Source organism: Chionomys nivalis, chromosome 22 (assembly GCF_950005125.1).
Source record: "Chionomys nivalis chromosome 22, mChiNiv1.1, whole genome shotgun sequence".
In the NCBI taxonomy this organism is placed as follows: domain Eukaryota; kingdom Metazoa; phylum Chordata; class Mammalia; order Rodentia; family Cricetidae; genus Chionomys; species Chionomys nivalis.
In genome coordinates this window covers 7,277,635-7,294,811 of record NC_080107.1, presented here as the reverse complement: position 1 = coordinate 7,294,811, position 17,177 = coordinate 7,277,635, and the positions used below count along the sequence as shown (strand labels likewise).

Genomic DNA, 17,177 nt, shown 5'->3' with positions numbered 1-17,177 from the left:
GATGGATGTGGCGCAGAGGGGAAGAGATGGCTGTGGTGGTGGCATGCCCAGTGCATGTTATAATAATGAAAAACTCCCTAACGCACACTTTTCCCATGGCCACGTGACCAGAGAGCAATTAGAATATGGAAATGAAATCAGGTGTCCTCTACTTGTAAGTCTCAGAAAAGTTGGATATTTGACATGAACATTCCAATGATTTCTACATATAATTTTCCTGAGTCGGCAGACTAGCAATCCAAATTAGTGTGCTTTTAACTTCACTTCAGTTGGTCTGTGGTGGGAAGTTTGCATGGCTAGCTCTGGAGCATATGTTATGGGTTCTGTGTGTTCTCTGAGAGAGGGTCATTAGGCAAGTAGATCACTATAGAATGTGCAAACACTGTAGAGTGTGTTCACCTAGACCCAGATGCTACAGATACATACATTGTGGTGTCCTTGTGTGTGTGTGTGTGTGTGTGCACATGCGTGCATGTGTATGTACAGACTATTGTTCCTATGCCCATTATGAACAAAACAGAAGACATTCAAGCAATGTCTTTTAAGAAAATGATACAGGTAAAACATATAGTAAACAGGAGAGGTTTGGGGCTGTTGTCCAACTTAATAGCCTGCTTTAAGGGGAAGTAGGGGTACATCTAAACATACTAAGAATATAGTGTAGTAAATATAGGAGCTAGTAACTAATTCACTTATATAGCATATATCTACTGTGCATAACTATAAGCTGTGCTTTTGTATGAGTGGCAACACAGTTGGTTTGTTTAGACCAGCATCCCAGGAACACGTGAGCGACACACTGTGCCATGACCTTCCCATTGCTTAGATGCTGTGTAATCTGACCACATCATCCCTGCATGGCCCGATCATATCTATAATCTCCACAGCAGCTTGAACTCTGTTTAGCTTAAAACCCCATTCTGCAGATGAGAAGAAAGGACCAACCGAGGAGAATGACTTCCTCCAGGTTTCATAGCTGGTAGCATCCGGGCTGGGATCTGTGCCTCCTTTGTTGAACTCCCAGGCCCAAGGTGAACAACCGTACAGCCCTCTAGGCTTCTGCTTCCACCCCCAAACTGCCTCTTATTTCTGGGCGATTGCTGTCATGTGATAACGTGGGCCACCCTGTTTCCCCCATGTATTTGTTCCTTATCGGTTTATGACATCAAATTAAATTTCCTAAACAGCTTTGCATGGCATGGGCCACATTGTTCGCCGACTCACTCTTTCACGTTGATTCGATTTTATTGCTGCTGCAATATGTCTTAATACAGGAAGCTTAGTCATAAGAATTCCAGCATGCCTGATGTAGCTGTGAAATGTTGATGGAAGCTAATTAGAAAAAAGTAGCTGTGGAAATCAGACAGAGACCAGGTAAAGACAGGTGCAACTGTCCAAGGAAACGGAACGGTTGGAATAATCCCTAACTAACCAAAGAGAAAAGCAATGAGCACAGAGAAATTTGACCAGGATTACTCAATTGAGACATATGAAAAATAACACAGAATTAGAAATAATACATTGTTAGTATTGATTATATGACTTCAAAACATAGCATAATTTATGACCTTGTCACTAGACTGTGCTTACTGAATATGTAATTTTTAACATTATTTTGACCTCAGTTTGCATGTGACAGACATGTTTATACTTGAGTGTATATATTTCTGAATTGCTTTTTTTAAAAAAAAAAAAAACTGAGCCACTTACATTAGTAAGAGTCTCCTGACACTTGTCCAAGGATTTTCTTGTCATTTCGGGAATGCAGGTGATACTAGGGATGTGACACCAGAGGCCCAGATGTCCCGAGTGTCATCGATACAACAGCTGTGCCAGATGGATCATCCAGCAGACCTCTTCCTGCCAGTACAGCATTTTGTCAGGAGACACACTGATATGGTCCATTCTTCCTTCCGCATTCAGGTCTTGGGGTGTCTGCTGTGGCATGATTTGGCCTTGGGACATTCTCTCATACCTCAGAGTGTATATTAAAACTCATTTATGTCATTGTTCGTGAGGTGGGAAGGCAGTGAGATGCCTTCTGTGGTTGGGGGACTGAGGACATGGGAGGGTGACTAGGGATCTGGCAAGAACATGCCCATCAGCACAGCCCTGAAGTTTCATGCAGGAGAGAAGTTGGTCTCTCCCTGGTAACCTATTACCAACATCCGTAAGTGCCAAGTGGCATGTTAGAACATGCAGGGATCTGCCCATGTAGTCTCAGGTGGCCAAGATGCAAACATTCTCTTATTAGTCTTTGTCTCAGCTTTTGTGGGCTCCTGAACATGTCAGAATGACTGAGTTTTCACATTTGGAAGAATTAAAGCTTGTTAAAGATGGCAATTGAAATGATCGCTATGTACTCAAGTCTGAAGATCTCTTTATCTGAAGCTGTACTGGCTGGTTTTGTGGGTCAACTTGACACAAGCTAGAGTCATCAGAGGAAGGAGCCTCAGTTGACGGAATGCCTCCATGAGATACAGCTGTAAGGCATTTTCCCATTAGTGATCAATGGGGGATATTGTGGGACAATGTTCATGTACCCTGTAAAGATTTGTCACTTGTATTGTTATAATAAAATGCTGATTGGCCAGTAGCCAGGCAGGAAGTATAGGCTGGGCAACAAGAAGGGAAGGATTCTGGGAAGAGGAAAGGCTAGTCTGCATTCGTCACCCAGACAGAGAGGAAGCAAGATGAGAATGCCTCGCTGATAAAAGGTACCAAGCCATGTGGCTGACACAGACAAGAATTATGGGTTGATATAAGTTATAAGAGTTAATAAGAAGCCTGAGCTACAATCGTACCACAAGGACATGTGCTCAACTATGTTCATAGCAGCATTGTTTGTCATAGCCAGAACCTGAAAACAACCTAAATGACCCTCGAATGAAGAATGGATAAGGAAAATGTGATACATTTACACAATGGAGTACTACACAGCAGAAAAAAATAATGACATCTTGAAATTTGCGGGCAAATGGATGGATCTAGAAAACATCATATTGAGCAAAGTAACCCAGACCCAGAAAGACAGTTATCACATGAACTCACTCATAAGTGGTTTTTAGTCATAAAACAAAGAAAACCAGCCTACAATTCACAATCCCAGAGAACCTAGACAACAATGAGGACCTAAGAGAAATATACATAAATCTAATCTTCATGGGAAGTAGAAAACGAAAAAAATCTCCTGAGTAAGTTGGGAGCATGGGGACCATGGGAGAAGGTTGAAGGGGAGGGGAGAGGAAGGAAAGGAAGCAGAGAATATGTAGAGCTCAATGAAATCAATAAAAAGGGGAGGGGGAAGAAAGCAAAAAGAAGAAGAAGAAGAAGAAGAAGAAGAAGAAGAAGAAGAAGAAGAAGAAGAAGAAGAAGAAGAAGAAGAAGAAGAAGAAGAAGAAGAAGAAGAAGACTGATCTAATAGGCCCACCAGTTTATAATTAATATAAGCCTCTATGTGCTTCTTTGAGACTAAATGGCTGTGGGACTTGGCGGGACCCTGCTCATGATGGGTGGTGCCATTCCTAGGCAGGTGGTCCTGAGCTCTATAAGAAGATGGGTTCAGCAAGCCAGGGGAAGCAAGTCAGTAATCAGCTCCCCTCGCTGGCCTCTGCCATCAGCTCCTGCTTCTGGAATCCTGCCCTGTTTGAGTTCTGTCCTGACTTCCTTCAGTGATGAACAGCAAAGCTAAAGTGTAAACCTAATAAAACCTTTCCTCCCCAACTTGCTGTTTGGTCATGGTGTCTCATTGCAGCAATAAAATCCCTGACTAAGACAGACACCTAGAGGCAAGTAGCACTTTGAGTCTAGATTGGTGAAAGAATGAGCCTGCTTCCTGTGATTTATCTAACTTGGGGGTGTGTCTGTTAATGTTAATGAGAAGGAAGCTTTTAATAGGCCACTTAATTGTTGGCGAATCACTGATGAGTACAAACAGTAGCTTCTTTGCACTGTAGCTAGCATTAAACTTCTCCCATTTCATGAGAAGGCAAATTTTGACTGTGTGGGGGTTTTATTTTAATTTTATTTTGTTGTATGTGTAGGTGTTTTGCCTGCATGTATGTCTCTGCAACATGTGAATGCAGCACCTGGAAGCCAGCAGAGGGCACCAAATCCTGTGGAACTGGAGTTACAGATGGGTGTATGCTGCTGTGTGGGTGCTGGGAATTGGACCAAAGTTGCCTAAAAGAGCAACCAGTGCACTTAGCCACTGAGCCATGTTTTTGTTTTTGTTTTTTTGTTTTGTTTGTTTGTTTGGTTGGTTGGTTTCTCTAGACAGGGTTTCTCTGTAGCTTTGGAGCCTGTCCTGTAACTAGCTCTGTAGATCAGTCTGGCCTCAAACTCACAGAGATCTGCCTGCCTCTGTCTCCCTCCCAAGTGCTGGGATTGAAAGCAAGCGCCACCACCATATGTTTTTGAATGAAGCCTTTCTCCAGCAAGGCTCTGAGGGCGTGAGCTTATGTGTTTGATGTAAACAGTCAATCACAATGATTTAGTGCAGTTTGACACCTTCTTGCATGATCAGTGAAAACTATGAGCATCCGTGGTGTGGATGGACTCACAGAGAGAGATGGAGCAGATGTGGACACTGCTCTAAAGAATGGTCCTTCTTGAAAAGAGAAGCTGTGTGTGTCAACTTTGATCAAGACAGACTACAAGTCCAAAGGGACTGAACAAGGGTTAAAAAAATTCAAGAATCTCCAGCCAGGTGGTGGTGGCCCATGCCTTAATCACAGCACTCGGGAGGCAGAGGCAGGCGGATCTCTGTGAGTGCGAGGCCAGTCTAGTCTACAAGAGCTAGTTCCAGGACAGGCATCAAAGCTTTTAGGAGGTGTAGTAGAGAAACCTGGAACATAGCTGGGGATGGGGGCATATAATGGAGAACCCTTTAGTATGTGGCTAAGAAGCCAAAACCTCTTTTCCTTTCCTTGTTTCTGTTTTAGATCTGATAATTTCAACTTAATTTGTGGTCCAGTCGTAATACCATTAATGAGAACTGCCTTTTGGCAGTTCCTCAGGGAACAAAATCCACTGCTCATGTAACTGAAGTCGTCAGCGTATGGTCACAGTGGTCCTCTAAACTCAATGTTTTGGACAGAGGCTGCCCCATCCGCCTTGCTCACACTGTTCAGAAGGAAGTCGGCCACACCACACATTTTAACATGCCTTGATTTCTCCTTGCTTGGATAATTTTACGACTGACAGCCACCCTACTCCCCTCTTTGGCCAGGTGTGCACACGGAGGCCACATTCTGCCTTTCTTTGTCGAAGAGATGTGGATTTATTTGAAAACTGAGTCATTAAGGTCCTTTATCTTTCTCCCCAAGTTCCTGTTTACTCTCTCCTTTTGAATTGCTCCGGTTGTAAGCAAAGAGGGGCTGTTGATATTTCTGCCTGGTAAGAGACAAGCAGGTAAAGCCTTTTCTCGTTTGGAGGAACTGTGCTGCAGAACCGTTGGATAATAGCTTTGGGGTTATTCTTGAGTTGGTATTTTTATCTGTGGAGAGTGGTTAGAGAAATCTTACCAGATAAGGTGGGAATGCTTCTCAGTTGGTAAAGATCATAGTGGAGAGGGCCAAGTCGTTAGGACTCTCTACCTAACAGATTCAGTTGGACCAAAGCTTAAGACGTATGAGGGCAAAGCCAGTTTTGAATGCCTGTGATCCCCTGCAGCCTACAGTTTCTGCTTTTAGTAAGTTCTAAGAGCACCAGGCATTTGTGTAGTTTTAAGTGTTACCCAACGAATCTGTGGAATCCTCAGACAATCCTAACGGACCGTAGGTTCTGTAGCTCTCTTTGTCTTTGTAGGTCGTGAGACTGAGGTACCTGTCAGGATCACACTACCGGTAATTGGCAGAACTAGGATTTGAATTTCAGTGTGTCTTTAGGACTTCAAGTCCTATCATTTAAATTCACACACTAGTAAGGATGTCTCTCGGTTTTGTAAGTAAGTATAATATGTGCCTAAATATTTATGACTTTACTCTGTGCCTTCTGAAGCTTTGAATTCAAGAAATTTCAGACTGTTAAACTGTATAATCGACAGAAATCTACTTATTATCTCCTCTGTTGTGCGTATATTCTCTTTTAAAGTTATCCCAGACGTCCCTGTCTCCTTGATGTCTGTCCCTTGTTTTAAAGTTTTTTTTGTTTCATGTTTATGAGTGTTTTGTCTGCATCTGTGCCTCACATCTGCCCTGCATGTCCAAGGAGGTCAAGAGAGGGCATCAGATCCCCTGGAACTAGAGATCCTGATAGTTATGCGTCACCATGTGGGAGCTGGGAATTGAATCGAGGGTCTCTAGAAGAGCAGCCAGTCCTCTTAACCGCTGAGCCATCTCTCCAGCCCCTTGTGTGCCCTTTGATCACTTTACTAGCGATGAGCACTTCCTTTAGAAGAATTGCTGTCTCACATCTTCAGCCTTAGACACATCATGGAGTGCAGATTACACTGACAAACAGAAAACAGATTTACAGATAAACAAAACATAACCCTCCGGGTTGCCATAACTGAGTGCCTGTTATATGAGGGTCAGCCACAATTCTTCCACAGGGCATTTGCTCATTTGTTTTTATTTGTTTTGAGACATAAGCTTGTCGTATAGCTCAGGCTAGCCCTGAACTCATGATCCTCCTGCCTTAGCCTTTTGAGATCTGGGATGACCTGCCACCACACCCAACTTATTCCGCCACTTTTGCGAATTACATGTTACTAGACCCTAGCCATGTTTGTCCACACATTACATGGGCTTGCCTTCTCAAATAATAACAGGGTTGGATAGTTGCATCAAGCAGTAGATCGTGTAAAAAAATTCACTGATACAGATGTTGTTTGCAGAGAAAATTTGCTGACTAGCTTTAGAGAACATACCATCCACAAGAGCAGAGTATGTCCCTAGCGTGTCTACTGTGCTTTGTAGCTAATGAGGTTATCCGTGGCTTTATAATATTTAATCCAACTGAATTGCTGAACAATTTCTGTATTGTTTACTTTGGGATGGGAGATAGAAGTCAGCAAGTAAAAACATAACAGCTTAGACTCCTGTAAGTAATCTATAGCCAGAAATCTGATATGAATTCGTGACAAGATTAACAGAACTAGCTAGAGAAAAAGAAAGTCGTTTGCTGCTTAATAGGGCTGGATCATTTCTCTGTTTGGTCTTTAGGATCTGGGGAAAAAGTTGTTCTCCCTCTAATAGAGAAACGTAATTTTGAGTTAGATGCAAACCAAAAATTGAAACCTTGGCTGGATAGTGGAGCTAGAAAAGATTGTGGAAAGTGCGTTTGCGATGAGCGAATTAAGTGTGCTGGCACGGCTTATGTCGTGAACCATCTGTCTTATCCTTGGGTTCTGCATCAGCAGATTCAATGAGCCAGGTTGAGTCAAACCCTGGCTTTGATTCCCAGCACCACAGAAAGGAAGCAGTGAGGAAGGAAGGAGGTAGGAGGGAGCTGCTAGTGAGGAGACAGGCTGGATCTCCCCTGTCAGATACTAAGTTCTCTTGTTCCTCTGTCCCATACCCCATAGCTTCCATTTCCTGTCTGGTTTGCTACCATGACCTTCCGAGACCATCTGTTGCCTCTTCCTTTATTTAGCTGTTGGGTCATGTGACCCTCTGTTCTGACTTTCACCCTGCCCTTCTCAGCTTGCACAGTGGAATGCATTTGGAACCCATGTGGTCGGTTGGTTCTACCTCCTGTGGGGCCCCTCCCCACTCTCCTTCTTTAGCTTCAGGGAAGCCCTGAGTCCTGAACTAACCAATGGGCTTCTCTCAACTGTCAGGCACCACCCTCGTGGTTTGAAGTGTCCTTCATTCATGCCTGCCTGTTCGTTTCTGCCAAATGGTATTAGTCGACAGGTACTTTTTCTCCTCCCAAGTTTCCTCTGATCTTCCTTCTCAGCCCACAGAATCGCACACACATTCCAAGCTAGAATTCTTATTTCCATGCTGTGACTATCACAAATATCTTTTCTGCTTTGTAGCCTGAAAAGATTATCCACCTGTCTTGTCCTGTTATCTGGAGCTAGGCTGTCAATGGTGTAACCAAGGAACCTTGCCTTTTAACTTCTAAGTCCTCTTCATTCTGTGGTTTTGATGTTTATTTAAATAACTATACATCTAACTTACTCCTGGGCAGGGTCAGTTAATAGCATTTAATAGCAGATAAGAAAACTCTGGCATGTTTTTCTTCAGCTGGTGACTTTTAACGTCTGTGATACATAGTTGCGTTAATGACATTAGCTACATTGCAACAAAGCCTACTTGTTAGGTAGCTGACAGGAATCTATGTTTGTCATCTCTGGGAAGTTACCCCAGCACAACTTATTTCCATAAAAGTTATTGGATTCTTGTACTAGTGTGGGAACCCATGGGGTATTTTGAATTACCAAAGGTGGGAAGAGCCGCGATTTAGGTTTCTTATCAGAACACTGCTGTGGCGGAAAAAGCAGCGAGGTGGTCTTGTCACCACTTATCAGTTGATGGAGACTACAGATAGTGCCAAATAAGGTCTTGTAGAGTGTCTAGGGGGAGCAAGAGAGGGGGTTAAATGGAGACCGATGCATCCTTGAGGAAGTAAGGGAACCCTGAGCTAACACCATGGCTGCACAGTTAGCGACAGCGTCACAAGTCAGTTGTGGAATGAATTTGTCTTGTAGATGACTTTGTAAAACCCTGTCCTGACAGCTACTGTGGTAGTCTTTATTGTTATAACCATTTTATAAAACTTCCCTTTGTTACTTTTGCGGAGTGGTGGATCCTGCTTTTTCTGGTCTCCTTGTCTGATATACATTTGCCTTGTAGCTTCATATAGTAGTCTAGTCTTTGGTAGAGTTCGTCTCCATCTCTGACGGCTTGAAAAAGAAACAAGAAGGATGTACCAGATGAGAACGCGAGGTCTGGTGGGCAGAACGCAGGCTGTGGGAGGATTAGTCACCACCGGGCTTGGAGGGATTGGAGGGATGCTGCCGATCCTTGCCTTCCTGAGTGAGCCATTCCAAGGACAGGTTGCCAATTCACCAAAGTCCTCAATGAGAACTTCCAGAGACTCCTACTTGAGTATCGGTTGCTGTGGAAGCTTTTGTTTGAGTCAGCGTTTCAACCTTTAAAGCTTGCACTTAATGAAGGACTCAGGAGAGAGGTGTCGGGAGCCCTTTTCTGCTCCAGAACATGTTAAATTAGAAGATGATTCATAATTTAACTTTATTCTATGTGCATCGGTGTGAAGCTTTCAGATCCCCTGGAACTGGAGTTACAGACAGTTGTGAACTGACATGTGGATGCTGGGAATTGAACTCTGGTCCTCTGGAAGAGCAGCCAGTGCTCTTAACTGCTGAGCCATCTCTCTAGCCCTAGAAGATGATTCTTTTGGTTGGTCAGCATCGGTGGATAAAAAGCAAGTAGGCTGGGTTTTGTTTTTGCTCTTTATTGTCGTTTTTAAGCATGGTTCAGTTCTACTCGTGATAAGAACCATTCCTGTCCCTGCCTCGGGCGCATTTCTTACCTGCAGCTTTAAGAATTAATCTTCCACGTGTGCTCTCACAAGGAAGAACCAGACTCAAACTATATGGGCTTTTCACCTTTGGACTTCCACCCTACACACGGTTTCTATGTGAAGTAAATGGGACCCAGGGCAGTTCTTAATTAAGGTTGAGCTGCCACTTGGTGAACAACCTTATTTTTAGAAAACAAAAAAGAAAAAGAAACAAAGCAAGATATTATTCACCTGGGGATTTAGAATGCAGATGTTACTGTATACCTATTCTCTATCTGTCTTCACCAATTAATGTCTATAGCCACAATACTCATTAGCTTGTGGCTCTCAGTGATGTTTGTTTATGTCTGAAGTGTGTAATAATTTTTAACCCAGAGTGCTCAGTCCCCTGGAAGGTCACAGCAAAGGTCTACATGAATGTTACTAAGAGTTTCAGGACAAGTCAGGACTCCTTAACCTTGGCATTGAATAACAGTACAAAAGTCTGTTCTTAACAAAAGGGACAATAATAGATTCCATTCCTTCTAAGACACACACAGATTAAAACCTAGCAACTTTGCATTTTAAACTCTGACCCTGGTGTATGTGTTGGGGGTGTGGACAGGCTCTCTATGATCTGCTCTCTGCTTCTGAGTGTACACTTGCAGGTGGTGGAGATCAGATATGGACAGAGCTAACTCTGAAACCCAAACACCCTCACGGCGGTCGAATAAACCGAAAGTCCGGGAAAGGGAGTTGAGAAAGTAGATGACGGGGCTGGGGACTGTGCTCTGGAGTGAGAATCTAAAGGATGTATTGGCTAAGATGATAGGAGGAGAAAAGGGAGGAGGTGGTAAAATGTTCCTGGACCCAGGTCTGTTTTGCGTGGGCCGTGAGGACACATATGGAGGTTCTTAGACCCGGAGGAAGGGGTGGCGTAAGGTGCCCGCTGCATCGCCCTGTCTTCTGATGTGTTTTAGAGCAGGGATAGAGGTGACGGTGGGAAACTGTGATTGTGTCCCATGATCCTCTGTTCTTCTTTTCCTTCTTACTTTTCCGATGGCGCAGAATGACTAGGGAGGACGATGGGGGTCGGTGAGTAAAAAGGGCTTCCACGTAGCCCAGGAGTCTGACTGTATTACCTCCTTTAGTTTGTGCCAACAGTGTGACAGAATCCATCACTGGCAACAGCAAGGAGAAGAGGCCAGTAGAGTTTCTACTCTGGAAATTTGGATCTCACCATCTGCCTACAATTAATTATGTGAGACTAAAGGGCATAAATGGGATCCTGTGTGCCAGAAAGAAAAAGGTGCCATCCTGAGTACCGGTTCACAACCTGGATGGGTGTTAACCGGTCTGTCCACGCCATCATCATGAGCGATGCTTACGCTTGCTTAGATCTACAAAATATAGCACCCACCGTAGATTTATTTTTGATTTAAGAGATAGAGAGGAATTTGGAAGAAATACTTTTTTGGCAGAAAGATGTAACTTAACAAAGCAATCATGCTGGTCATGCTGGCTCCCTGTGATGCCAGCACTTAGGAAGCTGAGGCAGGAGGATTTCCAGAAGTTCCTGGCCAGTGTAAACTACAGGATAAGATCTGACCTTAACTCCCCTTTAAAATGGATCAGTCAGTCTGTCCACACTAATCAGCCTGGACAGATCTCTTTTGCATTTTCAGTAAGTCATGTTAGGAAGCAGATGGCGTACATAGTTTAAAATAATTCAACCTGAGAAATTATTTATATTTATTTACTTACTTATTTTTCCAAGACAAGGTTTCACTAAGAAACCAAGGTAGACTTCAGAATCGAAACCCTCTTGTCTCAACCTCCCAGGAACTGGGAGTATGGATGTGGATCACAGCATCTGGCTTGATGGGTACTTTTAACGCTGTCTCCGTGTGCAGAAATGAGCTTGCTAGAGAGGTCTATGGCTTGAAGGAAACACTGCCGTCGTGTTTCAGGGCAGAGAGTAATTGGTGCAGCTTCTGCTTTAGGCCTGGCTTTGTCCTTTATTCTTAAAGTACACGTTTATTTTCTCATTCTGTGTTTTTCACTTCCTGAGTGATCTATTATGAAAATTGGATTCTGTGGTGATAAAGTCAGAAACAGTCCTGTTTTGAAAGGCCAGTTAGAGACGACAACAGGGTCCTATCGGAGCCATGGGACTGGAGATTTCTGTTCCCATGTGATGAGCCCTCTTTGTGCTTGTTTTCTCTAAAGCACCGCCTGACATCTACAGTTCATGGGAAAGCTAAGCTTGGTTCTAGACAATGCACTTTGTCCTCACTGGGGATACCTGCTGTGTCATGTAGAGGGTTTTTCCTTGAGACTCTGGGCATAGTGTAATTGGGAATCTGCAATGTGACTGAACACTGAGTTCAGTGTTCTTATCTTTGCAGTTGTGTAAGACTGAACAGAGGAGATAAAAGCTGAGGTACCTGGTACAAACTTTGTCATGCAGAGAGGTATTGGGGGGCATCCTCCTAAGAGTGTCTTGGACATTCTTTGGAAATGCCCTGTATGATTGTCATCTCTCTTTTCCAGGTTCTGCTCCCTGCTGGGAAAACAGCAAAAGAGGGCAATTAAGGCGCCACCAGCGCCAACAGACTGGCGGACTGTGTCCCAAGAACAGCGGGAGGCGTCTGAGGCCAGTTCACTGAGAAGCTAATGGTGCAGGCAAGCTAGAAGACTTTGACACAAGGCAAAGGTGAGGGTGCAGAATGCACACTTCCTGCAAATGCAGGGCTGACCAGGCAGTGCCGAATGACTCCACACGATGATGACACAGCACCAAGGAACAGGAAGGTGTTTCTTTATACCTCCTTGTTTGTCTGACCTTCAATAACATGTCACAATCCTCATTATGTTTAGCCAACTCAGTGAATGTTCCATTTGACTCTTTTTAAAGGCAAGGACCTAAATGTTCACAAATATTGGCTAACTTCTCTATTTCTGTCTATGGTCTACATTATGTGGAAGCAAGAGCACCCTTCACTCCTTGAGAGACAGGTTGCAGACCTCAACATAAAAATGGCTGCAGTTTTAGCTTTGGTTTCTTTATATGGCTGCATGAACACGGTATGAACATGCAGGCTTACAAACATTATTATCTGTTTCTCTGTAGTCAACAGACATTGGTGGCTCTGGTGTTGCCTGCAAGACTACAATGAGTCCAGAGTCCCCCACGCTTTATAGTCTGCTTGCCATCTATGCCATTTGCACCTACTACGTTTTCAGCGCCAGGTCATAGATACCATTTGGCATGGTTGGCCTGGGGTGTTTGGCCTTTGGCATTGGGATACACCCCTCCTTGTTATCCACAGCCCTCTGTCCCCCCATGGGGAAGGTTATGGTATTAGTAGTCTGGGGGGAATTTTGCAAGCTGCACCTCCACTAGTCACTCTTGCTCTGGGTGCTGATAGAGGCGTTGGTAGTGTAGACGTGTGTAATCTGGGGAACAGTCTGCACGAATTCCAATAACACTCCTGTTGTTGCATGGACAGGTCCCTCTTGGGAGATTGGGAAGCAAGGCTCAGTAATAATTTAGTGGAATCATGTGATGTGAGAAGCTTTCTACTTAGAGCTACATTATTAAGACAACATGGTTTACAAACTTAAAGGAAGCAGGCCAATTTTTAGGCCATTGCTTTCATATATGAAAATTTTTAAAAATCAGTTGGTTCCCTATGAACACTCCACACAAGAAGTCAGAAAATCGCTGTTAGAGAATATGCTAGGTGATCTCGTTACCATCCTAATGATTACTTTCTGATAGTCTTTAGCATTCCATCAATATTTAATCAACGAATCCTACAGATCGATTGGTCCTGCCAGGCACCCTCTTGAAAGCTGTGGCATTGAAGAGCTCTGCATTCGTCTTCCGTGAACTCACCTCTGTGGACTGCAGCACAACCGATTGTCTTTATTCGCTGCCGTTATCTCAGCGTTTATTATTTTATATCAGACGCAGGAGCTTCGAGAGTTGTCCCCTTAGGACTTACTAAGCTTGCCTAGAGAGAAGAAAGCTTTTTCCGAAATGAGATGGGTCCGTTGATCTTGAGAGAGCCGACTGGCATAGGATGCAGACTGAATTGCTCTATTCACACACTGGTGTGGTCATCTTAAGGTTGGGCATTTTGTGACCTAAGGGTTTCATTGCTTGATTTAATTGTCATGTGGTCAGGGGTACAAAAGCGACTCATTGATCTGGCTTCTCTTTGAATGGCATCTGTAGAGTCCATTTTCTAGCTGGCACATCTGTGCCCAAGGGTGATTCACTGAGTGGCCAGTCTGTTGTGCCCTTGGCATACACAACATGTTGGCACTGAGAGGTATTGCCATCAGAATTTGACGTGTACAGTGAGTTGTATTTAATCAATAACTTTCCCCCCACCTTGATCAATATCTTGTTCTAAATTGAAATTTTTTTCAGAAGTACTGCTGTTAATTTCATATGGGACCCAACTGTGGGTCTTTACCATGGAAACATTTCATAACATAAGTCACTGTGGGCATAGAACTTCTCTGTTCACATTAGGTAAACTCAGATGTGGAAGACTGACCATTTCTCAAGGCAATGTGGTCTTGACAGAGAGGAGGAAGAAAGAAAAGAAAAGAAACAAACATTTACTGGAACAAACAATTTACAGAAGTTTCCCCATTACTCATTTTGATTCTGTCTCTTTTTTTTCCCCCGAGACAGGGTTTCTCTGTAGCTTTGGAGCCTGTCCTGGAACTAGCTCTTGTAGACCAGGCTGACCTCGAACTCACAGAGATCCGCTCGCCTCTGCCTCCCAAGTGCTGGGATTAAAGGTGCATGCCACCACTGCCACCCAGCTTGATTCTGTCTCTTAAACAGATTTTAAACCTAGTCTGTCCATTTTCAAACAAATAGGGATGAATTCTGATTATATTTTGTATAGCTCAGGGTCAGGGTTCTACCTCCTAGAATTTCTTAAGCCAATATGTCTGGTAGAATCTCCACCGCAGGTGAAGATTCTAGACAGGTGAAATGTGAATGCATCCTTTGACAATCAAATTTCAATCTGTGGAAATAAAGTTCTTGCGGATTTGTTTCCATACATGGCTGAGCAGCAAATTAATTATACCAGACACAGACTCTTCAACAGGTAAGATTCAGGCCCAGGGAGATGGTGCAGCTGGCACAATGCTTGTTGTGTAGTCAAAAAGACCCGAGCTGAGGTCTCCAGCACCCAGTGAGAGCTGGCTGTATGCATAGATTATCCTAGTGCTGGAGAGGCTTAGTCTGGCCAAGCAGTGAGTGCTGGGTTTAGTGAGAGACCTGTCTCAAAGATTTATTTTTAGCAGATTTGAAAAAACAAAAACAACTTATATTTCATTTGGTTAATGAGTCTCTTGACTTTTATTTAGGATATTCCCTTCTTTTTTCAAGCTGTTCTTTTGTCGAAGAAAGCAAACAATAGAATGTTCCAGGTACTAACTTTGGCTGTTATTACCTTTTACTCTGTAATTTAAATTTATTGCAGCTTGGAGATCAGATCTTGACTGGATTCTGCTTCTGCCATGGTTCCTGGGAACTGCAAAGAGCTGGGCTGTAGGACTCTGAGTGATGCTGTAGGTTCAGGAAGGATACCCGAGTCCCTGCTTGTGATCAGGTTTCGGTAACCTAAATATTTCCCTTACTGAGATTTGTTGCCTGAATCCATTCTTCCATTAGCATTACTGGCATTTCTTCTGTGCCCACTGTTAGGATCCATTGACAAAGCCCTTCCCTGCTTGGTTAATGTTTACCTACGCCAAAGTAGTTCATATGGAAACAGCAGGATAGGACTTTCCTAGTCTTCCCTTATAATCAATTATTTCAGAATTGGTGCATCAGATTCTCCCAAGGTAACAAATGGATGATTCTCTAAATTTCATTTTTTTTTATTTTTTGCATCTTTAATGAGAATTCTCTTTTTTTCAAGAGCATAATTGTAAATTCATTTATTTCAGTTTTTGTTGTTATTGAAGATGCTCAAATAAAGCTTGCTTTGTTCTCTGGTGCCCTTCAGGTTGCACGTGGACATTTGCAGAGGACAGCCTGTTACAGCCTGTGAACTCTGACATGCACAGCACGTGCCTACACTCAGTCCCAGCTCTGTACTAGTCGAGAGCATCCCAGAAGCACACTTGAGATGTTAGTTTCTTTGGCCCTGATTTTTATTGCCAGTGCAGGCTGCCTCAGCTTCTCTTGAGCTCTGGCTCTCAACTGTTTTTTACAAACCTTGGTTCTGTCAGTACAAAATGGATTTTAGAAGCAATAGCTGAACCTTGGGAATCATTGATGTTCCCTGGTCTTTTTGTAGAACATGATAGGAAATACATCCATCAAAATAAAGAATTCTTAGGGATTTTTGTAAGTGAATGTTATGGGATTTTTTAAAAAAGTAAAATTAATTACATATTTTTTCTATTGAAAAAATCTTGTGGTTCAAAATAACATTATAAAACTATTCAGTTTATATTTTGGATATTTAAAATAGTTTCAAATTAATAATCTTAGCCTTAAGCAACTAATTATTGCACTATTTTTTTTTTTTTGGTTTTTCGAGACAGGGTTTCTCTGTAGCTTTGGAGCCTGTCCTGGAACTCCCTTTGTAGACCAGGCTGGCCTCGAACTCACAGAGATCCGCCTGCCTCTGCCTCCCGAGTGCTGGGATTAAAGGCGTGCGCCACCACCGCCCGGCTATTGCACTATTTTTTAGTAGAGAAAGAAGTTAATTGTAAGGTTAGTTTTCTTAAACATTTATTAGCTTTATGAGCACTTTCAAAATGTGTATATGAAATCAGGAAATGAATTTTTCCTTCAACTTCATTTTAGTGCTAATATTAGATATATTTATTGGCATTAAGAGTTATTGTTCTAAATCTTTAGTTTGCCAGAGACTTTGAGTTGTTTAAACTCAGTGCATCATAACCTGGGAATGATGTTCCAGGAGGGACAATAGTCTTCTTGTGCTCTTGGGATCAGTTTGTACCGTATTGAATGTGTGTGTCCACACTTGCTCATGGGACACTCCAGGCTGAAGAGTCAATCCCTAAATGCAGCAGAGAATTCCAAAGGTGCCCCCATGTCCATCGCCTTGTTTCTTTTTATTTGGGAAATGGATAATTTGTGGTGTTTAATCTGGAATGATTGTTTCTTCTTTGGGACAGTCAGGTGATCAAGGGCTTTGATTTCTGGACACATTTATACTGTTTGTCTGTGGGGAAACGGAAGGATTCATAGATGATACAGGCACGAGGAGCCCTTTCTCACCCCCCTCTCTGCTGTTAATCCCAGAGGTCAGCGGTGGGAGTCAAGATGACGATAACACCTTGCTCACCCACAGTCTCGTAATCTCCTGGCCTGTTCGTTCTCACAGTGAATCACAGCAGTGTCCAGTAATCACGAATTTTTCAAATATGTTTTTACAGAAAGAATGACTCATGTTTTAATTATTCTAATTTTGAGCATTATTTAAATTTTATTTCACTGACTTGGTGCATCGAATGAATAAGGCCAGGAAATAGTTTGAGTGAGCCAGCACAACCGCACAGATGGGCTCATGAGAGCTGGCTTTGAAAGCGCCAGTGCTGAGTCGTGTTCCTGTAAAGAGTGACGGTGGAGGAGGTGACTGCCTGCAATTCTGCTGTGTGTGACTGGGAATAGAAGGTTAACATCTCACTCA

General features: G+C 43.1%; 1 protein-coding gene across 12 annotated transcripts in view; it reads left to right on the top strand.

Annotated features, from left to right (window-relative positions):
* The window catches only part of Osbpl6 (oxysterol binding protein like 6), a 169,703-nt gene that overhangs the window by 63,163 nt on the left and 89,363 nt on the right, over window positions 1-17,177 (top strand). For all 12 annotated transcript variants that reach the window (XM_057755243.1, XM_057755252.1, XM_057755251.1 and 9 more), the window contains exon 2: window positions 12,028-12,190. The gene's annotated coding sequence lies outside the window, so the exon portion shown is untranslated. The remainder of the gene's footprint in view (window positions 1-12,027; window positions 12,191-17,177) is intronic.